Source organism: Cyprinodon tularosa, unplaced genomic scaffold (assembly GCF_016077235.1).
Source record: "Cyprinodon tularosa strain WSP-4 unplaced genomic scaffold, ASM1607723v1 ctg399, whole genome shotgun sequence".
NCBI lineage: Eukaryota > Metazoa > Chordata > Actinopteri > Cyprinodontiformes > Cyprinodontidae > Cyprinodon > Cyprinodon tularosa.
The window spans coordinates 1128919-1155554 of record NW_024039117.1 but is presented as its reverse complement, the minus strand read 5'-3'; the positions used below and the strand labels follow the sequence as shown (position 1 = coordinate 1155554).

Here is a 26636-nt window from a genome sequence, read left to right as displayed (position 1 = left end):
AGGGAATTGTTAGCCTGGCCAAACAGTGGAGGTCTTCTGTTCCCCTGTAAAGGGGTTAGGGTGGGGGTTGGGGGTCCCCTTACAGTGGAATAGAAGAGCTGGCCTATTCAGATTATCACCTCAGATGTTTTTAAAGTAGATCAGCACTCGATACTGGACCTCTGATACTTAGATGCAGGAAACAACGAGTTACAAAGTATTGCAGGTAAAAAAGGTGATCACAGACTCGTCCATCTGTGCTTTTCAGGGAACAGACATGTTTAACTTTGGAACCATAACTGGACATTCAACCAATCTACTGTGCAGCCTGCAGATAACTGAGGATAACTGGTAGAAATGTCTCCATTCAGACTGTATTTATAGATATAGATATTCACTCGTTATTCTCTTCAGTGATCAGTGTTTTTTCATGATCTTAATGGGACAGTATGTACATACAGAAATAAAGCATCAGCAGTTTCTTAATGCAGCCAGATTCTGTGTTTCGCCTTCAGCTGCAGAATCATGAGGTGATACTGGGAATAATGAATTAAAGAACAAACAACACATTCTGTTATATTTTCTCCTTAAAAGATTGATGATAATCAGATCCGACTTCCAAACTTATGATGTTAGTTCTGGATTTTCTTTAAGGCTCTGAATCTGCTGCGATTAAGAGATTCAGGAGAAATGTGTGTGAAACCATTAAAACATCAATGCATCCAGAATAACCATCAAATCTTTTTAAAACCAGATCATTCTGGCAATTTGAACAAAGTAGAGAAACCCATAAAGTGAGACATAACAGGAGGAGGGTTTGGAGATAAAGTCGTGGAGAAGAGAGTGAATGTAAAATCAATTTTAAAAGCCCAGAATTAAAGTCGACATTTGGAGGAAAAAAGGCTGAAATGAAAATGCGTAAAAATGTGGAGATATTTGTGATAAAGGAGAAACCTCCTCAGCACACAGACCAGCGAGATTTCCTTCATCTTCTTCATCATCATCATCTATCCTCAGCATTATAATCGGTTTCTATCAATTATTTCACTTCATTCGATTGTTTACCGCATCTATGATCAGAACATTTGAAGCATTTTCTGCAGATTCTGGCTCCGTTTATCTCCTCTAATGCAGCTTTTCGTCACATTTGACCCGACTGGCTCCTGCCTGCACTTCTTATTAAACCTGCACAGATTTACAGTTTGGATCCCTGCCTTTCTTCCAGGACAAGCTGTTGTGTAAAGAACCCACATTGACTCTATTTCTGTGCTGCGTAGTTCTGTCTGAATAAGGTGTGAATATGTGGGAGTAGTTGGCCTGGACGGTCCGCTGGGCAGGAAAACAGAGCCCTTCTTCTATCTTCTCACTGTTTTTTTGCAGGAAAGGAGCTGCTGCCCAAAGACGGCTTCCATCTTTGTCAGGCACATCCGAATAGCTGTTTATGTTCAGCTGAACAGAGCAGGTCTGTTAAGCTTTGCATCAGTTTTCCACCGTCAGCCACAGCAGAGGTTTACAGTAACGTGGCGTTCTCTTATTACTACCTTCACCGTTTTATCAGAGGAGGAAGATTTTCTTTCTTGCATGAGTGACAGGAAGAGAAGCAGGCTAAGTTCCTGTGGCTGTGATTTGACTCTCCCCCTCCATCTGTTTTGTTTTCCCTCCATCGTGCTGTTTTTGATGAGCTGGGTCTTCAGCCCCCTTTATAAAATCCCATTAGCTCTTAATGAAGTCAGGCTCCTAGCCTCTCGGCCTCACCTCATTTAGCACGATTGTCTGGCGGCCATTAGCATGGAGGCAATTACAGCCGCACGACAAGAGTAATTGGAAATGCCGACAGGGACTCTGAGAAATGGGAATAAATAAATAAAAAATATATTCCACCTAATAAGCTCCCATTCCGATAGCATGCAGGGAGCCGCATGTGTTTAAGTTAAATCAACATAATTACAATCGGAGTTGGTGGGGTAGCCACCGACCGAGGCAGAAATTGATACGAGTGGACGAGAAGACGACAGTTAAGTGCAGAGTTAGCGAAGGCCATGGAGAGATCACACAGCGATGCTGATAATGAACGACATCAAGTGCTGAAGGGAAGCCGAGTCACGGAAAGGTCAGGAGGAGTTCATCAGGACCGGGTCCTCAGAGGGGGAGGCTGGAGTTTCCACAGAGCTGGAGAAGTTTTTATGGCTTCAGAAAGGAAAGACCAACTTTCAAATCACTCAAGGTAGCAAAACTAAAAGTTGAAAAGTAAAGCTGCTGTCACAACTTGACGGTTTAGACCAGCGTTGCCTGACGAACGGAAAATTCGTCAAAAACGCTGACATACGTTGGATAAGTTATGGGTAAGTTTTGTATAAGTTATGAGCATAATGACGCACGCTGAAACACGTCGACATAGGGCGAGTACGTATGCCAGCGTCTGCCATCAGTTCCAGGTCAGCTGTCTGATGGTTGTCATCCGTTCAGTATCAGTTCCTCATCAGTCGTGGCGTCTAGCTGATCCTAAACTTGTGCATAACTTCTGCGTAACTTATCCAGAACTTCTCTCCATCAACGTATCTGACGTGTTCCAGACGAGCGCTGAACGTGTTTCTAACTTCCAGCTACTAGGGTTGTCAAAAGTATCGATACTCAAAAAAGTATCGATACTGAAACGTTGTATCCGGATACAATACTCATTTTCAAAAGTGTCGATACAGTGCTACTACTAGTTGCACCTAAACAGTCATTCATCTAAAGTGCAGAATAGAGGACAATGCACTTTCTGAACACTGTGTGATTGAATAATTCTACGCACTTTTCAGTTTCAGACTTTTGTAACAGGTGCAGCTGCTGAGAATTATTTTTGTTTCCTAACCACTTTAGCTAGTGTCATTGCTATGTGTGCAAAGCATAGCAAAGGAAGGAAAACTTAATTTTAATTTTGTAAGTTTTTTATCAAGCTTGCTTAATATTGTGCACAGCATACAACCTCAAAATATTGTTCTTATTGTTTATTGTATTTATTTATTGTATTTTAATTATTAATCAAAATATTTCTGTTGAAATTTGGAGTTTTATTATTCTTGTGGTATCGAAAATGGTATCGAGTATCGAATATTTTCCTTAGTATCGGTATCGAGTTGAAAAGTTTAGTATCGTGACAACCCTACCAGCTACTGTATAATGGCGTATTGGCAGCGTTTTGGTATAAAGGGGGTTCACAGGACGAAACCGTCAGTTCTCCTCCAGACTTCATCCCCATCATAGGGTGAGCCAGAAGGTGAGGGTGATGGATCCTCCCTGCGTTCACGCCCACCACCAACACACTTCCTAGCAGACATGACGCTCAATCTGCTGCCAACAAATACCTTCTTTCTTTTTCTTTATTCTTTTTTGGCGGGTGGAAAACAGCAGCTAGGTTTATACCACGATCAAAGAACTTCTTTTCTGCAGGCCAGTGCCTCTGGGCGCATCGCTGCCCCCCTCAGGACACTGGCTTGTGCATCGTTTCCTGGGCATTACGCTGCCGTACGTTATGCCGAAGTTAAGCTGTTGTCTGACAGAAGTTCTGGACTCGTTATGAATGCTCTATGTTTACGCCCAGAATAGAAAAAATCCATAGAGAGTTCAGCATATGGCAGCGTTTTAGGAGATTCTGGGACGTCAGGCAGACGCTGGATAAATCGGCACGGTGTGAGAGGAGCTTTTGGTTAGGAAATATAACCAGTGAGCGAAATGGCCTAGTCAAAGTTCAGAGTATTGATTCAGTTCTTGTGGCATCTGTGGGACAACCAGGAAGCTTTAGGGGACCTTTAGTTGTCAAAGCAGGTTGGTTTGAATTAGAGATGAAAAAATTTACAGAAATAATCGTCAACTAACTTAATAATGGATTAATTATTAACTGGAAGATAGAGACTCTAAAACCTGCCTTTAGCTGACAGAGCGACCCACTTAGAGCAGGAATTATACCAAGATTGGAAAAGAATATGTAACAATTTTTCATTTAAAATAAAATAAATGTTTTCTTCTAATCAACAGTTGCAGCCCTCGTTCAAATAGATTAAAAAGTGAAATTATGGTTTAATTAAACCTGAACTTATTCATGTTTTCTTCATCTGATATATAAATGCTTTGATGTTCAGAAACAGTGTTAAAAAATATTTTTCTGTTTTTATTGAACTTCAGAAACTTTAGAAAAGCAGCAAACTGGACTCTTAAACCCAGAGGAGGGTAGAAACTCTGAGGAGACGAACCCTGATGGGAAACCTTTCAGGAATCACTGCACAACCTTAGAAGCTCGGAGCTGAAACCACAGGCAGGGGGCTGGCAGGGCGCCATATTGCCATGGCACCCCCCCCCCCTCCACTGCCCGCTAAGCTGAATGACAGGTGGCAGAAACCTGATCAACATGATCCTCCAAGAAGAAAGGCGTCCCATCTGAAGCCGGCAGGCTGCCTGCGCCCCCGAACAGCAGCGCCACGCCATGCATGCTTCACATGCTGAACAGTGCGTCTGAGTGTCAGTAAAAGCACTGCAGGGTTGATGAGGAGGGGTGTAATGGATATTTTGGATGAGGTGTTGAGCTCTGGCACTGGAGCAGAGCGTCCTGGTCAGCAGACCTCACCGCTTCCACTGATCTCAGCACCTCCCTTTTAGCACTAACCCACAGAGCATTTGGCTTTACCACACCTGACCTGCATGACAGCATGAGATAAAGACCCACCGAGCAAAGAGCAGAACCCTCACATCTCCTGTTCTATTCTGTACAAACTCTGAACCAGGACCCACTGAAGGAGCCACCACTCGCTGCTGCTGTTGTTCATTAACAGCAAAAGAGGAAAGTTGAGCTGAGTTAAATAGCTTTCTGAGCAATCTCTCTGGGGCTGAGATGGAGGGGGGTGTACGTTAGGAAAACGAGGAAGTGGGGGTCTCCAACCAGGAGATTTAATTAGTGAAATCTCATTAAGTTTAACAAAATTAAGCGTAAAACAATCCGTGGCAGGGAGCGATGGCTGAGAGGAAGAGTGGGGAACACAGAGAGGACAAGGAGGCAAGCTGGGAGATTATTTGGGAAGAAATTCAGGAAAACACAAAAGGCTTCGTCTACGAGGCCATTTCTGAAGCTCCAACTACTCACTGATGCAAACAGCTGAACACGTTACGAGTCCAGAGGAGAACAGTCTGACTTTAAAAGCCATGCAGAGGAGGAGGTGCTTCCCAGCAGAGAGTCTGAAGCAGTAATTCTTCAGGAATGTCATGAGGCCATTAATGACATCTTTAAGGCTCTTCTAATACACACCATGCAATCCTTGGTGGGACGTCAGGTTACATGTCTGAACATTGTAAGTTCACCGTTCATTACTAAAACACTCAGACGGTCGCCAGATCAGAGAAGTCCATCTGAGTCGCTGCAGAGAACAGCAGACGTCATGGCAACCAGTAAGGCGACGGAGACCAACTCTGAACGCAGGGTTACTGAGAGTCTGAGGCAACCAATGACCTTTATGTCAGCCTGCTGGATTAAAATTAAAGATCGTCCCAAAGATTTACCCATAATCTCAATGATAAACGGTCCAATCAGAAATGGAACAGTTCAATCAAACATCAATGCCCTCTCATTAGGGTGACCAGATGTCCTCTTTATCCCAGATATGTCCTACTTTTCATACCTAAAAAAATGTCTGGGGGGGGATTTCTAAATCTTCCGGGACGTTGGTCGACTTCAATGCAACAGAACCGAGTCGTCAGCTCTGAGGCTGGTCCGGGAACTCCAGCAGGGGGAGTTATTTGGGTTTATTATGGGTTTATGACAAAAGTTTCTTTAACTGAATTGATTCTGAATCAAAGAGGTCATGCTGCTATAGGCTTAGACTGCTGGAGGACATAGGGACCCCTTTTTCATCATTCTGCTTCATTCTATCTCTACAGTCATGCTGCTATAGCCTCCTGACTACCAGTAGTTCAAATTTGTCCTCTGCAGAGGACATTTGTAAACTTGAATATCTCCCACCCACTGCATACTACTGAATTAATTCCTTTTGGTATCTACAGAGGACATTTAGGGCTTTTCAATGATACCAAATGTGAGGGGGTGGGTCTTTTATACCTTTCTTTACCTCATTCAGAAAATGGCAGCCACCAGTACAAGCAGATTTTATGGGAAGAGAAAAAGTAAGTGCCTAATACTTTTTATTTTGCAAATTTTGGTTTAAAATTTTGTTGGCATATTCTAAATAAGTCTCTTAGCAACACATTGAAACATTTTTTAAAGTATTCTCACTGTATTTTATAGCAGAATTTAAAAGCTGAAAAATTGTCCTCTACAGTGGACATTTGTATTTACTTCCTCTGTTTTGTTCTGTTTTTTTCTGTTGATTTTTTAAATGACAAGAACGGGAGTCGTTCTCAGATGCAGAGAGAATTTTACTGTGTATTATTGATGGAGACTCAAATATAGAGTTGTCTGATAAAGAAAGTGAAGATGCATTGTTTCAGGTAGAAGAAGAGGAAGTTAATTCAGAGAGCTCCGAAACAGGGAAATTGTGCATTGATGAAAAAATTGTTCCATTTACTGGTCGATGCCCAGTGCGCCAGTACATACCCGGCAAACCAAATCTAACTGGATTGAAGGTGTTTGTCTTGGCTGCACCAACTGGTCTGGTCTTGGACTTTGTAGTCTACCAAGGTAAGACTACCTTCCAAGTTACGGGAGTAAATGGCATTGGAGAACAAGCTGTTCTTCATTTGGCAGAGTTTGTTCCTTGAGGAACTCACCTGTTCTTTGAAAGATTCTTTACAACAATCAATCTCCTTGATACCCTCACGACAAAAGGGTTAACAGGAACTGGAACACTCATGAGTAACAGGGTTTCAAAGGATTGTAAGATCATAGAGGATAAGAGCTTGAAAAAGAAGGGAAGAGGTGAATCAGAGATGGTTGTCAGACGAAACCCTCCTGAAGTTGTCATCATAAAATGGTTGGACAACAAGCCAGTTGTCATGGCATCCTCTGCCTATGGCATTGAACATCAGGACACACGCAGAAGATGGTCCAAGAAAGACAAGATTTGTCCAGGTGTCAAGGCCACTGGCAATTGCTGAGTACAACATCAACATGGGTGGCGTGGATTTGGTTGACCGAATGTTGAGTTTCTACAGAATGGCTTCTCGCACTTGGAAATGGACAGTGCGTCCACTTTTTTTACCTGGCAATCACCAACTCATGGCTTCAGTATAAGAGTGACTGACAGTTTTTGGGGAAAAAGGAGCAGTTTGAAGTTGTTGAACTTCAAACTGCTCCTTGGTGAGGAGTTGATTACTCAGGCCCAAGCAGGAATCGGAAGTGACAGTTAAGATGACTTCACTCCTCCACGTCAAAAGTGGAAACCACAGCCAAATGCAGCCCTGAGACACTACGGTGCCATCCATCTTCCAGAGATGGTGAACGAAACACAAGGTGTCAAGGTGTTAAAGATCAGGCTGCACAAGCAAAACATATGTGATGTGCACAAAGTGCAATGTGTTCCTTTGCGTTTCCAAGATGGGGAATTGCTTTTTGAAGTATCATAGCAATTAAGCACATAAAAGAAAAACAACTGTGGTGATGGACAGTGTTGTCAATGAAAAATGTATTCTTATGTTGATGTTTGGTTATTTTCTTTGGGACTAACTGGTTGCCATCAAGGTTCAATTTCGAATGTATGGCGTTCTGATGTCCACTGTAGAGGACGCATATTTCAAAAATAAAAACTTATTTTCACAAAAAAATGTTTTCAGTGTTCTAATTACCTTACAAAGATTGTGGAATTTTGGAAAAAAATGGTGATTGGACAATATTTTTTTTCCTGGTAGTCAGGAGGATAGGCTTAGACTGCTGGAGGACATAGGGACCCCTTTTTCATCATTCTGATTCATTCTATCTCTATTCTCCCACTCTGCAGAATCTGTTAGTTCAATCTCTAACGTTCTGCTCTCTCTGCTTTTTCTCATAGTAGCTTCATCTGGTCTGTTCCTGTTTGGCTGTGACTCCATCCTGGAGAGAAATATCAGCTGTGCTGCTCCCATCAACACCTTTGTTTCTAGATGTTGGAGCTTGGCCTGTTTTCCAGTGTAGTCCTGTTTCTCTGACTGTGACTAACTGGATGTGCTCTCTTCATCCTCTGACATGGGAGCTGGCTCGGAGCTCGTCTGCCTGGCTGTGTGTTTCCTGGACGGGGCCGCCTGTGGAGCTGGTTGACAGCTGCCTTTTGTATCTATGCTTCTTTTTCTATGTCTGCTTCTGTCTCCTTGAACCCCAGTCGGCCTCAGCAGATGGCCGCTCACACTGAGCCTGGTTCTGCTGGAGGTTTCTTCCTGTTCAAAGGGAGTTTTTCCTCTCCACTGTCGCTACAAGCATGCTTAGTGTGAGGGATTGCTGAAGAGTCAATGAGTCGATGCAATCAGCTGGTTTTCCTTAGATAGGAAACTTTGAATCAATCTGACTGGATGATCTGGTTAAATTGTCTCTATAAAGTGAGCTGAGATGGCATGATGTGAATTGGAGCTATAGAAATAAACTGACTAGAATTGAAATACTAAAAATCAATCAAGACAGCTGTATGCTAGCTAACAGTATAACCAGGATGCATCACGCAGATAGATTAGATGCTGCATTATAATGTTTCATTCATAAATCAGAAGGATTTCTGTTCTCATTTGGAACTAAAAGGGATTTTTCCTTCAGCAGCAAATATTTCATCTTTTTTTTTAAACAATTACAAATGAGTGTTTCCCACAAAAAACAATTAGGCTACTGCTGCTTTATATTCTAATGTAATCTGTGTGCTGCACAGTTTTAAAAATGATTGCATTCTGCTTTTCATTTTTGCTAACATGGTTGTAGAATCCCAACCAGCCCTGATTTCCTTTAGAGATTATTTCTCATTTAGCCAGAGCTTAAATTGTGTGCTTTCAGTCCTTCAGTTTGCAATTAGTTGCTAACATGGGGGACCAGAAGACATTTAAATTTGAAGGCTTAATTCAGTCAGAACCACAGGGACGGGCATTAATATTCAAATCCTTCAAGAAAACAATTTAGCACTTTTTTCAACCGACTGCCTGGCGGCCAAATGAAGCCGAGGTGGAAGACCGCTGAACACGGAGGAGACATTCTTCTGAAGGATGTTTGATTTGTGTTCAATATTTTCCACAAATATTTCAGGAAACTAGACAGTAGAGCCTTAGAAACATGAAACAGAAATCACTCAATAAATCAGTCAGAGAAATAAATTAAAGTTCATCCAGCAGCTGTTTGCTTTGGTTGAAAACATCTTTAAGGAATTAATATGTTGTCTAAGTACAGGAATACAACCGCGGCCCACATTCATAAAGGTTTAGGCTTTTCATAAAATCAAGGATGTTGTTTTTTTTCCACTTATTTGGACAGGGACAAAGTAAAACAATAAAATGGTTGTATTTTACAGTAATGGGGGGGGGGGGGGGGGGGGGTTCCTCCATCTTCCCCTGATTCTCTGGCTCCTGTTACCTCTGGGTGTTTAAATAATCCTCTTATCACCAGTCCTGATCTTTATTTTCATTCCAGAAAATAAACTAGAACTAGAAATAAACTGAACTGAACTGAATATGATCCATCTATGCAGGAGCTCTACTCACCTCAGCATGCCACCTCATTGAGAGTTAAAGGGAAACAACCTTGAAGGTGAATTTGGCTTCTAGTAATACGACAAGTGAGGGAAATGTTATCCCCACCTGTTCAGATGATCCATAAATCAGCTAAAGGATTAATCGAAAAGACAAAAACGTTGCATCAGATGAGCTGAACAGAGTTTAATAATAATAATTGAACTTTGAAACTGACAATTTCTCAAAATATGCTGCTTAAAACGATACAAACTAGACTTCAAACCCGCATCTATGATCGCCAACAACAAAATGTTTTAAATCCAGACATTTAAAAAGCTGCGGAGAGCTATGGACGGATGTCAACCAAACAACAGCGGAAAGCACGGATGCAAAGGGGGGGCTAACTGTGAAGTTAAGGAAAAATCCTCATAGACCTCCGCTTTTATCAATCCTGCTCTCCAATGTCCGCTCATAGGAAAACAAAATGAATAATCTCTGAATGGAACAGTCATCCACGAAGGAGATTGGTAACTGCAGCGCCATCATTGCTGCATCCAGCAATACCGGACAATGCTATTAGCCCTGAGGGGCTAAAGCTATAGCGCACTGATAGGATCAAAGAACTAAGCAGTAAGACTTGGGGTGGTGGGCTCTGTGTTTACATCAACAACAGCTGGTGTAAAAATGCTAGACCAGTCGCCAGCTTCTGCTCTTCAGACATTGAGTCGCTGGCCGTTTCTCAATATGCGTTCTTGAGCGTTCTCGTGTACTCGTGACACGTCATCAGCCTCAGCCCGAGTACCTTTCCAATTCTCAAAAACGCCAGATCGAGAACGCATCAAATCCCCGGATGTTGTTCTCGCCCCGCCCTCTTTATCGAGCATGCATCAGAGCAGACTTGTGCGTTCTTCAGACTGACCGCTTCCCCAGAATGCCCCGCGGCCGCAGCTTGATTAGAGACAGCGCTCACAGTGGTAGGTTAAACATTCCCTTTTCTGCTGCTGTTGTTCTTCAAAAGTACGTTTTGAAATCGTTTGAGGCGATAACATTATACATTTAAGCCTCCCTGTGTGGCCTGTTTACAGAGTTAGTGCGAAATTAAAAAAAAAAGTCCGATGTTGAGCGGACCAGAGTGACCAGCAGACTGTTGCATGTGATGATGTCACGAGTACGCTTCTGTTCCAATAAACATACGTGCTTGCGTGCTCGCATTCTGTCAAGTTCGATCTTCCTGAACGGACTTGACGAGAACGCGAGCACGTACTTGCCTTCTCGTGAATTGAGAAATGGCGTCTGACTGTTAACTGCAGGCCGTTCTATCTGCCCAGAGAGTTCAGTGTGGTTAGCATCACTGCTGTTTATGTGCCCCCAGTGCTAACTCTAAAGAGGCCATGAAGACTCTATACCAGGCTATCTCTGAGCTCCAATCTGCACACAGAGGCTGTTTTCATCATTGCTGGGGATTTTACCAGGTTAACTTCAAGACTGTTCTCCCTCATTTTTAACAACATGTGGACTTTGCAACTCGGTGAAAACACTTTAGACCTGGTTTACTCTAACATCAAAGATGCATTCAGAGCAGCCCCCCACCCCCACCTCGGGTCATCAGGTCACCTCTTGGACATGCTTATCCCCGCATATAAGCCTAAACTGATCACGGCTAATCCGACAGTTAAAGAGATCCGAGTGTGGTCTGAGGGCGCCCATCAGGATGAAGTGCTTCCAAAGGCTGGTTAAAGAACACATCGTCTCCAGCCTGCCGCCAACATTTGAACCGCTTGAACCGCTCCACTGAGGACGCCATCTCTGCTGCTCTCCACCTGAGCCTGGCACACCTGGAGGAGAAGAACACCCACGTGCGGATGCTGTTCCTGGACTTCAGTTCAGCTTTCAGCACCATCATCCCACAGCATCTGATGGGAAAACTGGAACAGCTGGGCTTCAATACACCCCTCTGCTATTGGCTGCTAGACTTCCTCACCAACAGACCCTCAGTCAGTCCGGGTCGGACAGAAAACCTCTGATGTCATCAGTCTAAGCACAGGCTCCCCTTAGGGCTGCGTCCTGAGCCCCCTGCTGGGTTTTGCTCAGGTACCCAGACAGGCAGTCTGTGGGAGTGGGGCTCGAACTTACAACCTCATGATTCCAAGCTCTACGCCCTAAAGCTTGATCTATACTCAGAAACCAGGTCGTCTATATGCCCCGCCCCTTTCACAGACACTCTGCGGCACCTCTCCAAAATTGTAGGTGACCGCAGACAGTGTCACAGACAGGAGGCCTTTGATTGGTCAGATCTCCATCCACTCTACATTATGCGTATTTCCTGTTTGGTTCCTTACCGCCTTGATTTGTTTTTATGACCGCCATTGTGTAAAACGACTGGTGAAGATGGACCAGCCAGAAGAGCGAGGTGCGCGAGAACGCTGGGACACTTTTCCCACCTGGATCCCCGCTCTGGATGCTCTGTTTTTCTTGGCAAACTTGACCCTCATTGCCTTGGCCATATCTAGACCCACAGCTAGTTCGTGATTGTCCCTCTTGCGTTGTGGAGTAGAATAACATAGCGCAGACCACGCTTGAAAATTGGGCATAAATCAAAAATATCTGCGACAAGTTCACTGTGACACACTGCTGAGGGAGGAGAACCAGGCCTTAACCACTAGGCCGCCACTCCGCCAATGGCAACATGTCAAACCCTTGATCCTGACTCTATAAAACAAAGGACATTTGACAAAGACAAACTACATTAAAATAAATGGAATGTAGAATAATACCTTTAAGAGAAAGACGCAGTAGATACAGCTGTTTAGAATCCTAAAGATCATGGCTGCATAATAAAGGTCCAGTAAAAAGAAACAGTTTAACAGCAATAATTCCCAGAAAGCAGCTTTACTGGTTGGGATGATTTGTTTTGGTGCAACAAACAGCAGATGGTAATCGGACACTGCGCGGGCTAACGATGCTAGCCAATTAGCTTTTAAAGCAGCAAAAGATGTTCCACAAACATTTGAGTATGAAGTGAATTTCACAGTCTTTGAGCAAACATCTTTGTCAGCAGAGGGTAGGGCCAAAAGAAAACAGGAAACTTGAGTTTCGCTGTCCGACACCAAGCATCCAAATGTCCAGACAGTCTGCGAACAGCTGTTGATTCAACTAGAACTCCAGACACCCGGCTCTGCTCTCACACCCTTTCTCATTCAGTCTCTAGCTCTGCCTTGTTTATAACATATGCTTGCTGTAAATGATGAAAGGTGGGAAATGCTCCGTTATCAGGAAATACGGATACTTTTTCTAGAATCTCCTCTGATCATTGGATATTTACCCAGCAACACTGCATAGCCAGTTTATTGGGACCCCTGAGAACAAATATCAATCCCTTCTTTTCTTTGAATCCATTTATTCATCAATAATCGGGTACGTGAAGAGCAGAAAACTCTGGATGGATTTAGTTTATTCTTAGACTGAAATCCATAAAAGTCAGACTAGCTTTTAAAAGATATCGAGAACAGAAACTAAATATCTGGTCTGTCGAGACCAGATCAATGTTTTGACCTGTGGAGTGAAGAACTTTATTTTTAGCAATGTTCATTGAGATTAGCAAGTGTGCTATTATCTAAAACATTTAAAGTGACATCATTCAGACATAAAGACATCAGGCAGCTCATTCAGACCAAGAAACTGACCAATATCTGCTCACTGTGAGCATCAGGCATCAGTGCTTCTATCTGCACTATATTTAAGTGCTGTATTATCTGCATTTGAACATATCTATCCAAATATGCCATTAAATCAATAAATCCCCATGCGCTTCTGTTTTATGTTCTTTGAACATTTTATGTTAAAGTTTGCTAATTTAAGTGTCAATAACACTAAAATAAAACGGTAAAGGGCAATTTCATGGTTTTTACTGGATTTGGACAAAGTTTATATCATTTTCACACCAATTCTAAAGAACAGATCAAACCTCTGCTGATTTATTCTAAACTAAACAGATCCATTTCTTTTTTCTTTTTTTGTTCACTCCAAGTTTAACATAAAATGTATAAAGTGAGATTTCAAATGCCTTCTTTACATTAATCAGCTGATTTGATGTCTTCCAGTCAGGTTTCCATAGCAACCTGAGTACAGACACTGCCCTGGTTAAGGTGTTCAATGACATCTGTATAAACTCAGACTGTGGAAGAACAACAGTGCTGGTTTTACTGGACCTCAGTGCAGCGTTTGATTCTGTTGATCACTGGATTTTATTAGAGCATCTGGGAAACTGGGCGGCCTTTCTGGTTCAGTACTGGACTGGTTTAAATCCTACCTGTAGGACAGGGACTTCTACGTGTCAGTAGGAAGGCTCCATTCTGGGGCGCCTCCTATTCAACATCTACATGCTCCCCTTGGCTCAGATTATAACCAGATCAGTTAGCGTCACTATGCAGACGACACCCAGCTTTACATCCCAATGTCAGCAGGTGACTAAGAACCAATCAGAGAGCAGATCAATATGTGGATGAGCCATCATTTCTACCACTGAATAAAAACCAAACTGAGGAAATACTCTTTGAACCAAAGGAGCAGAGATCCAGAGTTAGCTCGCAGTTGGGAGCTACTGCAGCTAGAAACCACTGATTATGGCTGAAATCTTGGTGTATTCTGCTTTTATTTGGCTTCTTTTTAACAGTTGCATTCATGTAAAGCACTCTGAATTGTTTTTGCAATGAATAAATAACCTTGCCTACGTTCAGAGCGGAGTACAGTGTTTGGAGGCTTTCATGTACTCATTAACAAATACAGACATGAAAGTTTTTACAAACTAAAAAAAAGTGTAAACCACAATTTAATGAATCTGTGAAGAATAATTCAAGAAATTATGTGTTATATTTTTTTTATGTTTTCCTCCAACAAAATCCTTTTGATAAACTGGAAGAATGAATAGGATGATGTCATCGCTTGAAGATATGGAAACATTTCAATTAAACAATGAAGGCATTAAATAGTGAGCAGAAAGTGTGTCTAATCAAAGAAAATAATGATAGACCAATAAAATCCGCCATTATTCCACTGAATAGAAGTTAAATAATGTCTTTTCACTTCCTGATCAGGAAATCCTCACATTCTGTCTGATGCTGAAGGAGGTCCGGCTGAAGCAAAGCGTTTCTCAATGTCCTCTGATCATTTCACTTAGACTCATCACTGCATAGCTCCTGCTGTTTTTCTGCATTTCCTGGAAGGCAGACAAACATTTTCCTCTAAGAAGGTAAAGTTTTCCTCCTAAAACACCAGATGTGAGATTAATTAAGTTCCTATTTCCTTTGGATCAAACAGGCTTTGAACTTATATCGGTGTAGACCCGAGCTGCAGGTCCTGTGTTCAACCGTCGACCTGAGGTCTGTTTCACGAAGCAGGTTTAACAAATTCAGATTCAAATCTACAACTCTAAATTGATTTATCCAACAGTCGGGAACTCTGAGTGTTTGGTTTGACAATGTCTGCTGTCAATTAGTTCAATCAATTTTAACCAGGTCCACTCAGAGTTTAGCACGTGCGTAACAAGTATGAAAAGCCATCATCAGTGGAAAGCCGAATCAACGGGTCAACATGACAACAGGGGACAGGAAGTGCCTATTTCACCCCACTGGAACTAGAGATTTTAATGAAAAAAAGAAAATAAAAAAGCTGAATGTGTTTAAAAGACAGAGAAGCAGCGCTACAGCTACAAAGGAGAGAAAGATGGTGAAGGAGAAGATTGTTGCTCCGATTGATGCGGATGTTTATATGAAGTGGGCTATGGCAGGCCATTTTTTACATTTATTAAAAGCACTCTGCTCTCTGTTCTTCCACTTATAGATCACTAAAATAAGCTTCTTCCTGGACCTAACTGTAATAATATATTTTCTAAATTACAGTTTTTAAGATAATCCAAATGCTGATCAGTAATATTAGGAATATGGAAATCTGAAATAAATTTCTAGACATCCAGAATGTTTATCCTAGATGTGGAGAATGTCATTTTGTTTGAAATGTCATTTAGACAAAGACATTTTTCTTTTTTTAAATATGAGGAATAAATATTCATTAAAACTAGTACATATCAAAACAGCTTGCCGTAGGTGTTATATTACAGGATATTTCGTGAATGGTAGTGGATCAATGTATCTATTTAGGTGAAATCTTCTGGCAGCAGGTGAGGATGAAGAATAAAGATGTTGTTCTAATATATAGGACCTGTTCATCATCTCATGGGTTCCTCCTCATGTTGATTCAATTCAATTCAATTCAGTTTATTTATATAGCGCCAAATTCACAACACATGTCATCTCAAGGCACTTTACAGTTCAACCAGATCATACAGTCAAATTGATACAAAGTTTTCTATCTAAGGAAAACCAGTTGATTGCATTGACTCATTGACTCAAATACAATCCCCCACACTAAGCATGCTTGTAGCGACAGTGGAGAGGAAAAACTCCCTTTTAACAGGAAGAAACCTCCAGCAGAACCAGGCTCAGTGTGAGCGGCCATCTGCCGAGGCCGACTGGGGTTCAAGGAGACAGAAGCAGACATACAAAAAGCAGCTGTAAAAGGCGGCCCCGTCCAGGAAACACACAGCCAGGCAGACGAGCTCCAAGGCAGCTCCCATGCCAGAGGACGAAGAGAGCACATCCACTCAGTCACGGTCAGAGAAACAGGACCACACTGGAAAACAGGCCGATCTCCAACATCTATTAACAAGGGTGTTGATAGAAGCAGCACAGCTGATGTTTTTTTTTCCAGGATGACGTCACAGCCGAAGGTTAAAGATTGAACTAACAGATTCTGCAGAATAGGAGAACAGAGAGAGAATGAAGCAGAATGATGAAATGGGGGTCCCTATGTCCTCCAAAAGTCTAAGCCTATAGCAGCATAACTATAGAGATAGCTCAGGATAACCTGAGCCACCCTAACTATAAGCTTTATCAAAAATGAAAGTGTTAAGCCTAGCCTTAAAAGTAGACAGGGTGTCTGCCTCACGGACTAAAACTGGTAGTTGGTTCCACAGGAGAGGAGCCTGATAACTAAAAGATCTGCCTCCCATTCTACTTTTAGAAATTCTAGGAACCACTAGTAAACCTGCAGATTGAGAGCGAAGTGCTCTGTTAGGAACATAAGGAACAATCAGATCTCTGATATAAGATGGAGCTTGGCCATTTAAGGCTTTATATGTGAGAAGGAGGATTTTAAATTCTATTCTGGATTTAACAGGAAGCCAATGAAGAGAAGCCAGGATAGGAGAGATATGATCTCTCTTTTTCATTTTCATCAGAACTCTGGCTGCAGCATTTTGGATCAGCTGAAGGCTTTTAACTACAGTTTGTGGACTTCCTGATAGTAAAGAATTACAATAGTCCAGCCTTGAAGTAACAAATGCATGGACTAGTTTCTCAGCATCACCCCTGGACAGGATATTTCTAATTTTTGCAATGTTCCTCAGATGAAAGAAGGAAATTCTAGAAACCTCTTTGATATGGGATTTAAATGACAGGTCCTGATCAAAAATAACACCAAGATTTTTTACTTTATTATCTGAAATCAGTTTAATCCCATCCAAATGAAGTGACTGACTAATCAGCTTCTTTTTCAGAGACTCTGGTCCAAAGACTATAACTTCTGTTTTGTCTGCATTCAGAAGCAGAAAGTTAAGAGTCATCCAGGTTTTTATGTCTTCAAGACATGCCTGTAATCTATGTAATGGGTTAGCTTCATCTGGATTTATAGACAGATATAGCTGGGTATCATCAGCATAACAGTGGAAATTAATCCCATGCTGTCTAATAATTCTACCAATTGGGAGCATGTATAAAGTAAAGAGAATTGGTCCTAGCACTGATCCCTGTGGTACTCCACCGGTAACCTTTGAGCGTGTTGAAGATCTATCATTAACATGAACAAACTGAATTCGATCAGATAGATAAGATTTAAACCAGTCTAGTGCTGTTCCTTTAATTCCAACAAAATATTCAAGTCTTTCTAAAAGAATATTATGGTCAACTGTATCAAATGCAGCACTAAGATCCAACAGGACGAGCACAGATACAAGTCCATTATCTGAGGCCATGAGAATATCATTAGTGACTTTCACCAGAGCTGTTTCAGTGCTATGATGAGCTCTAAAGCCAGACTGAAACTCTTCAAAAAGTTCATTATGGTGGAAGTGATCGCAAACTTGTTTGGCAACTACTTTCTCAAGAATTTTGGATAAGAAAGGAAGATTGGATATAGGTCTATAATTGACCAAGTCATCTGGGTCAAGAGACGGTTTCTTAAGCAGAGGTTTAATTACAGCAATCTTAAAAGCTTTAGGTACATATCCCTGTAACAGAGATAGATTAATCACATCTAAAATGGAGGAGGAGATCAAAGGGAATACCTCCTTAAATAACCTGGTTGGAACTGGATCTAACATACAAGTTGAAGGCTTAGATGAAGACAATAATTTTGCTAATTCAGAGAGTTCAACTGGATCAAAGCAGTCTAAACCCGGTTCAGATTCCATGACTACCTCAGGTACAATCGCGGATAGAGGAGTGCTTATGATCTTATTTTTAATAAGATCAATCTTATTTATAAAGAATCCCATAAAATCATTGCTGCTAAGAGCAGGTGGAATGGACGGTTCAACAGAGCTATGGCTCTGGGTGAGTTTGGCAACTGTATTAAAAAGAAATCTAGGATTATTCTTATTCTCCTCTATTAATGAGGAGAAGTATGCTATTCTTGCTTTACAAAGGGTCCTCTTATACAGCAGTAAACCATTTTTCCAGACTAGGAAGGACTCTCGCAGGCCTGTGGAGCGATATTTTCTCTCCAGTTTCCTAGCATTTTGCTTCAAAGTACGCAGCTCTGCATTAAACCAAGGAGCAAGCTTTCTATTTTTAACGGTTTTCATTTTCAAAGGAGCTGCGTTGTCTAAGGCAATACGCAGAGAACTAGCAACCCCCTCAACAAAATCATCAACCTGTGAAGGGGAATAAGCTAAGCTTTTGCACTCTGCAGCACTGCTCAGTGACACAGAGCAGAGAGAAAGTGAAGCAGATTCTTTAAAATTTATAACTGCACTATCTGATAAAGATCTACTAAAATTGAACCTTCTTTTGGGGGAGGAGAACTCTGTTAAAGTAATCCTGAAGGTTATTAGAAAGTGGTCAGAGAGGACAGGGTTGTGAGGAAATACTGTTATTTCTTCACATTCTATGCCGTATGTCAGCACAAGATCCAAAGTATGAAGATGAGAATGCGTGGGACTATTCACATTTTGAACAAAGCCAATAGTGTCTAAGATAGCATTAAAGGCTGCTCTTAAGCTATCGCCTTCAATGTCAGCATGGATGTTAAAATCTCCCACTATGATGACCCTGTCAGTATTTAATACCAAATCAGAAAGGAACTCTGAAAACTCATCTAAAAATTCAGAGTAGGGACCTGGTGGACGATACAAAGTTACAAAAAGAAGAGGTTTTCTTGCCTTGAAATTTGGATCAGGGAAATTAAGGGTTAAATGTTCAAAAGAGTTGTAGGTATTAATTGTTTTGGGAGTAATCAGTAAGTCAGACTGGAAGATTGTTGCTACTCCTCCTCCTCGCCCAGAACTTCTGGGGATGTGAAAATTTAAATAGCTTGAAGGAGTTGCCTCATTTATGCTCACATAATCCTCTTGCCGATTCCGTCTACTTTTACACAGTAAAGTGTTTATTATTATAAGCGGCTTTCAGTCCCATCCTAACATTCAGAAGCTCAGCAAACTATAACTATAACCTCCTATAACTGATGTCTCCTCATGCTTCCCTTGTTTCACAGGTCTGTGTTTAATCTGGGCCGTTTTTTTCAATGGGAAGAAATAGAGCGTTCCCAAATTTAGACTTTGGTTATTGTTGTTTTTTTTTTTTTTTATCTAGATAGATATTTTTACTTAAATGTCTTCAAAAATGTTCCATGATTACTTTACAGTTCTTGTTTATACATTTTGAATTTCCTTTTAGTTGTAGAGAAATAAATCTGAATATTGAGCGAGTAGAATCAGAAGGTTTCTGGCAGCAGCTCCGGCTCTAATCCTTCAGCGTTCTGCACCTTTTCCATGTGTCCCAGCCTGCTGCTACTGTCTGCACGGCTTGACTAGCAGCACCCAGCTCTGAAAAGCTCCGATAAGGGCGATTATATTTCAGTCTGTTTGAAGCAGAGATGCATCCTGAAGTTGCAGGACACTGGATTTCAAGGAATGAGGTTTTTAAACCTTAAGAAGATTCTCTGACGTGTATTATGGCAGATAAATAACAGGAGTGAAGCAGAAAGCAGACCTCTATTAGTAGTTTGGTTTAAAATGTCATATTGTCTCCTTTCTAAAGAAACAGTTCAGCCTTTAAAGGAGAATTCCGGTTTTCAACACTTTTAGCCCATTTTCTGTTGTGTCCAGGATGAAATCGAATGATCGACACCAAAATTTTGACAATTGGTCCTGTCTCTGCTATTTGGCTCATGCAGAATCCCCCCCTGGCTGCTTCAGAATGGCTTCCATTGTGCATGTCCGATAATGTCCTTAAAACAACCTTAAACGTTCTTTTTTTAAAATATGCTACTCACCGGGTCGTCAGCGCTGTTCAATGACGTTCCAAAAAAAGTTTCGTAAAGAAAAAACGTTCCTGTAGTGTTTTATTTAGCATTTTGTAAATCCCATTGAGTTCTGTTGGAATAGTCAATATCCCTCCGCCACCGGAAACGGAAATGGGGCCTGTTTACGCTTAGTCGTAGTCTTTTCGCAAGGTGTTTCTGCTTCACTCTGTGTACTCCGACGTCGAGGTGCTAACGTCTCTGTTAAACACTTTAAAAGAACTCTGAAAATTGAATACGAAAGGTGGATTCTTGAGGAGGACATATTGGACTTTGAGTTTGACGGTAGAGGATACCGTCGCCAACTAGTGGTCTGGAGTGTATAACGCTTCAGATTCGAACGGGAAGCGGAAGTTTATAAGCGGTTGTGATGTATCTGAAAAAATAGTTCTGGGATTTACAAAATGCTAAATAAAACAAGACAGGAACGGTTTTTCTTCACGAAACTTTTTTTGGAACGTCATTGAACAGCGCTGACGACCCGGTGAGTAGCATATTTTAAAAAAAGAACGTTTAAGGTTGTTTTAAGGACATTATCGGACATGCACAATGGAAGCCATTCTGAAGCAGCCAGGGGGGGATTCTGCATGAGCCAAATAGCAGAGACAGGACCAATTGTCAACATTTTGGTGTCGATCATTCGATTTCATCCTGGACACTACAGAAAATGGGCTAAAAGTGTTGAAAACCGGAATTCTCCTTTAACAACATCTCCTTTACACATGCAACCAGTCAGCCGCACCCACACACCCTCATCTTGCTATATGTAGTGAGGACCATGCAGTGACCCCAATGGTTTTCAGTCGTTTTCATCCCTTTCTCTGCCCTAACCCTTAACCTTTGACCTTAACCCAACCGTTACCAGTACCAACTGATCTTCTGTTGGGATGGATACTTTCAGGTCCAAGCTTTGAATAAATCAGGAATATGCTACATAAATGTGGTATCCATCTCTAGCCTAAAAAACCCCCAGAAGTCTCCTCTGAGCAGAAAACCTTTAAAATCACATTTGACAAAGACAAACTACATTAAAATAAATGGGATGTAGAATGATACCTTTAAGAGAAAGACGCAGTAGATACAGCTGTTTAGAATCCTAAAGATCATGGCTGCATAATAAAGGTCCAATCCCTCATGTGATTCTGCAGCAATCACATGAGGGATTGCTGCAGAATCACTATCTAAAGTCCCTGACTGGATGCAACCAGCTGGTTTTACTTGGAAAATTTTGAGCCTTTAATCTGACTGGATGATCTGGTTAAACTTTCTCTGTAAAGTGACTTCAGATGACATGATGAGATTTAGGCTACGTTCACACAGCAGCCTGAAGTCACCTAAATCCCAGTTTTTGGCCTTATATACGCCCTGGATCGGATCTTTTCCTGACTGAACAACACAGATCCGACTTTTTCCAATCCGATCCAGGACACTCGGCTCTGTGGTCCTGAATCCGATACGAATCTGATCTTTTCTGATGCGACCTGTGTCTGAACGGCCAGGTCGCATTCATCCGACCTGAACTGAATTAATACTCAACAAAGATTACAATTCTGCTTCATGCTACGCAGAAGCAGGAAGAAAAACAACAATGACAGAGGATGATGCGGAGAATACAATTTATGTTTAACAATATTGAAAAGATTGAGTTTTTAAGATGTGCTCCAGCTCTACCATCAATGTTTCCTTCCGTAAACACAGAGCTCGCTGGCTTGTGATGTCACTGCGTCCTCTACTGCGCATGCGGGACACTTAAGCTTTATGAATGCACTTCACACAGGAGATCACATACAAGACGCATATATTTGGAAATGTGAACGGCCACGCAAAATAATCAGATTTCACAAAAAAATCGGATTTAGCATTACGGCCTGCAGTGTGAACGTAGCCTTAGAGCTATACAAATAAACTGAATTGAAATAGAATTAAACTGAAAATAGTTTTTTAAATGTTTGGGTTTTTTATTTAAAGAGAGTAAATTGAATTTGTTCAGTGTGACATGTTTGAACCAAGTTTTAAAATGAAGTGTGTGGAAACATGGAGGTCGGTCAGCGGCTGAGCCACACATGGAGCGGGTCGTCCTCCACATGTAAAAGATTTAACTTCAATCAAGCATTCAAGGTAGGACACCTGAGCTTTCGCTTAAAGCTCCACTGTACGGGTGGGGGGGGGGGCTCGCAGCGGGAGGCCGCCTCCCGCTTTCTGCTGGGAAGGAGCCTCTGAAGCGCTGGTATTTAACCAGTTCCTGCACATCTCAGTGGGATCTCTGTGTGCGGTAGGCCTGGCGCTGGGGGAGGGGCAGTTCAAATATTCAACATGTTTGGTTTTTAGATAGATTTCTAGGATTATATTTCACTGAAAAATGTAAGAAAATAAGAGAAAGATTATTAAAATCTGTGGAGGGAAACGACACCTGGATGAGTTTAGTGGAAACAAAGAAATATTGTAATAATTGTAACTAATTCAGTAATCAATTAATCATTACCTGGAGTATAGAGACTGTAAAACATGCCTTTAGCTGACAGAGCGACGCATTTAGAACAGGAATTATACCAAAAAATATGTAAACATTTTGAATTTAAGATAAAAAAAATGATCGACAAATTAATCGATTTGCAAAATAATCTTCAGCCCTAGTGAAAACCAGATCTATCAATATATGTCAACAAAGTGGAAGCGAGAAGCAACTTAGTGATTTCCACTGATCTCATTGTTAATCTTTCAGGATTTAAGATTCAAAAGAGACGAAAAAAGGTTTCTGATCATGACAGCTGATAAATGCTTGGAGTCCCTGATGAGGTTTCCACTCCAACCTGAGCAGAGCTGCACAAAGAAAACATTTCCTTTTCCCCATAATCCTCTCTGCTTCCAGCTCCAGAGACCCTCACTCTCCCTGTCGTCTCTCAGACTCAAGCCTGAGATCCTCCTGAAGCGTCTCCGTCTGCTGAAACCTGACACACACACCCAGATCCTCAGCCGCTCTTCCCAAGGCCCCTTTAGGGACTCCGCTGACCTTCCTGTCCACGTCAAAGTAAATCAGAGCAGGAGCCGGGGCGCCCAGGGGCTCCACCCGGGGGACTGGGGTCCAATCAGGGGGTTCCTCACAGAGGAAACATTAGCATTCCTGGATGCGCCCCGTCATGCGGCTCCATGATGGGGAAAAAAAACTTACTTTGAACAAAGTTAAACTAAAACACAAGACATTACTTACACCTAAAACTATGTTTGCTGTGATTTAATTGGTTAAAAAATAGCAACAATAATTTTCGTCGCGATGCGGTAAGCCTAGCGCCATTCTCCCCGCTTTACTACTAGACACATCTGCAATCAACAACAATTATTGAAGATTTCCAGATTTGGATAATAGTGATAATTGTGAAAAACACCAGATACAGCACTGGGACTTGATCAACAGCCGATGCCGCACCGTGACGTCACTAACCAGTAGGTGGCAGTAGTGTTCTTTGACAAACATGGATGCCTCCAGTAAAGCACATTCACATGAAAATGACTCTGAATTAAAAACACTGATCATTTATTGAACAGGATGGAATCATTTCAGATTTAAAGAACTTTCAGAAGTTTGGATTCTGAAGATATGCGAACTTTTCCTTTAACCGGACCGTTCTAACACATGAACCCGCTATAATCCGGTGAATGGAGTTTCCAGGAAAGAGCTCCATGTTCTCGCTGAGTCTGACAGGACTTCCTGTTCCCGCCCAGAGAAGCGTCCCCACAGCATGACGCTGCCGTGACAGATGAGCTCAGTGTGATTCACTGTGTTACTTTCCTGCTGCAGTGCTCTGGATGTGGGTCAAAGTTCAGTTTTGGTTCTTTTCTCCATCTTTAGCGTGCCTCCAACATGGTTCCTTCAAACATGGCTTCTTTTTTCTCGTTGACGTTCCTCCATAGCGGTCAGGTTTTAGACTGGATGCCTTTTTGGTGCCGTTGAAAGCTGTGGTTCTGCTCTACAGTCCTCATGGGCTAAACCTCCATGTTTCTCTGATTCATGCTCTCCTCCTCCGCTCTGTCAGTCTGCAGACCTACCAACCCCTGCAGGTTCTCCATCCTCTCTTCTGGTTCAATGGATCAATCAGAGCTCTGGGAGATTGTTCTAGAGCCTAATCCTGCTTTAAACCGGACCAGAACTTCCTCCCTGCTCTGTCTGTATTTAGACCTGGACAAACCAACGTTCTCCTGAAGGCCGTCGGTTCCAGAGCTGGAATAATGAAAGGCTGAGGCCGTAAAACACAACATGAACATGAGAGGGATGAATACTTTATTTATTCAACCTATTAGACATCAAATTGAAGTTTAAGTGCATATCTGCAGAGGATGTTCAATCAAGCCAAAGAAAGTGCTGCGTTTTAGACAACATTTGCTTCTTAAATGGTTTCTACTGTTGCAGTTTGTAAAACATTTGTTCACATCACTGTGAGAGAATCTTTAGAAGCCGAAGGAAAACTCATTTGATTAGTTCAGCTTCACTGCACACCTCCCCCCCCCCAGGAATAATCAAATATCCCCCAGTTTCTACCTTTCCCTCTGACTGATGGCTGGTTTTCTGAGGGAGGAGGTGACCTCCAGATGGACACCTTCAATCCGGAGGAGGTTTGGGGTCCAGAGACCCTAAGCTCCTCCGCTTCGACAGCCCCCCAGCTGTTCCTGGGCTTCCATAACAACAGCTGCACAGAGGTTTAGAGGTACATGTTGCTATGACAACAGCAGGATCCATTGGCATGCATAGATTCTTAGTGCTAATGGGAAAAGTGACATTATGCCACATTTTCATCCCAGGAAACCGGTGGAAATTAGCAACGGTGCTCAGATTTAAAGAGGCTCAGAGAAAGGATTTGTTTCCAAACACTTGAGGAGAACTTGTTCCTCTAACATCAGAGATGATAAGAAGTCAGTCCTACAGGCTGTGAGCTCTGTAGCTCTGACGCCTGAATGTACACGGCTGACAGGATGTACAACAATCAGAAGTATTTCTGTTGGCCTCCCAAACAGGACGTAGGGTCACTGAGAGCTTCACGGGAGGAACCCGGCTGAGCTCTGCTGGGACGGACCAGCCGAAACCATTCAGGGATTTTATTTAGCTGAAAGCTATTCCTGGGCAAGGGGGGGTTTACCATTAGGCAATACTAGGTGGTTGCTTAGGGCCCTACGTTCCTGGGGGCCCCATAAAACTCTGTTTACATGTTTGGTTAATACAACTATTCATAAAGGGCTGGTTATCCTCCCCCAGCAGTGTGTCGCAGGTATTTTTAAATTCTGCCCAATACTGAAGCGTGGTCTGCGCTACGTTATTCCACGCCACAACACCAGAGGGCCAATCAGGAACTAGCTGTGGGTCTAGATGCGGCCGAGGCGGTGAGGAAGTGGGGGCAAGTTTGGGCGACAACGGAGGGACATGAGGGCCAAAAGGAGCGGGGATCCAGGTGGGAAAAGGGTCCCAGCGTTCTCACCTCGCTCTGCTAGCTGCTCCATCTTCACCAGTCGTTTTCCACAATGGCGGTCAGACAAACAAATCAAGCCGGTAACGAACCAAACAGGAAATATGCATAGTGTAGAGCGGATGTAGAATTGACCAATCAGAGGCCTCCTGTCTGTGACACTGTCTGCAGACACCTACAAACCATTTAAAAAACAAACCATGCAAAGAGCAGTGTTGCCAACTTAGCGCTTTAGTCGCTATATTTAGCCACTTTTCAGACCCCTCTAGCACTTTGATTTCTAAAAAGCTCCTAGCGCCAAATCTAGAGACTTTTTTCTGCTACTGGAGACTTTGGAGACAACATCTAAAAGCAGCGAACTCTGCTCTCCAGAGCGAGTAGATTGGTAACCCCGCCTCCTGCTCTCCTCTATCTTGTCTGCTGTCATGATTCATGCAGCTATTATTTCATCCAAATGCAAAATGGAGAACAGAGAAGCAGATCATGGCTTGTCTACAGTGAAAAGAAGGACTGGGTTATTTACTTTGGCCTTTTTGGAAACACAGGAAGGAGCAATCAGCTAAGTGAGCTTAGTGCTTGGAAAAAATCTTTCATTCCTTTAGAGACAGCATGAAAAGTCAGCTGAGTACAAAACATAGAGAGGAAAACAAGAAGAAAAGGGACAAGAAGAGAGGGACACAACCTAGAACAGATAATGGATGTCTATTCTATTAACATTTATCTATCTGTAGAATGGGTCTGTTCTATGTGGTCTTCTCCATTCAGAGGGCCCCCTGCCTGTCTTTGCCTAGGGCCCCACATTTCCTACATCCGCCCCTGTTTTCCTGGAATCAGTGGGGGCTCAGGGTGGGAATGCAGGTTCTCCCACAGGAGGAACCTGAGCTTCCACAGTATCAGTGTGGGTGTTATCTCCACAGTTAACGACCAGGCGGTTGATCCAGGCAACGGATCCAGACAGAACGCCGTGAA

At 42.3% G+C, this 26636-nt stretch overlaps 1 protein-coding gene across 5 annotated transcripts in view; it reads right to left on the bottom strand.

Annotated features, from left to right (window-relative positions):
* The window catches only part of pknox2 (pbx/knotted 1 homeobox 2), a 134489-nt gene that overhangs the window by 77262 nt on the left and 30591 nt on the right, over window positions 1-26636 (bottom strand). Inside the window, exon 1 of one of the 5 annotated variants that reach the window (XM_038297848.1) lies at window positions 14687-14789. The exons of 3 other annotated variants lie outside the window; for them this stretch is intronic. The gene's annotated coding sequence lies outside the window, so the exon portion shown is untranslated. Of the gene's footprint in view, window positions 1-9612; window positions 9747-14686; window positions 14790-26636 lie in introns of those variants that run through there. One more of the 5 variants, XM_038297847.1, reaches the window with a different exon arrangement.